The 254-nt window shown below is 40.6% G+C and overlaps 1 pseudogene; it reads left to right on the forward strand.

The window, feature by feature from the left end:
• On the forward strand, positions 1 to 123 carry LOC113473835 (annotated as a pseudogene; the record flags this gene model as incomplete).
• Positions 124 to 254: the final 131 nt, after the last annotated feature.

A 254-nucleotide genomic window follows, 5' to 3' on the forward strand; every position in this document is an offset into this window, starting at 1 on the left:
TGAGACTCTCTCATTCACCTGAGCGTGAGGTTGTGTGATCTGATCTTCTCCAAGATTAGATCACACCTCGATGATCGCACCCCAACTATCGAGTTAGGCGGGTGAATGAGGTGTCTGAGTGGCACCCCTATTTTTTATAAACCCTCATAAATAGTAGTTTGTAAGCTACACTTCCGAATTATTACAGGTCTGTTACATTTAAAACGCTTGTGAAATACAACATCTTGCTTATCATGTAACATTGTAACATACTC

Source organism: Diaphorina citri, unplaced genomic scaffold (assembly GCF_000475195.1).
Source record: "Diaphorina citri unplaced genomic scaffold, Diaci psyllid genome assembly version 1.1 scaffold129048, whole genome shotgun sequence".
NCBI classification, from domain to species: Eukaryota; Metazoa; Arthropoda; class Insecta; order Hemiptera; family Psyllidae; genus Diaphorina; species Diaphorina citri.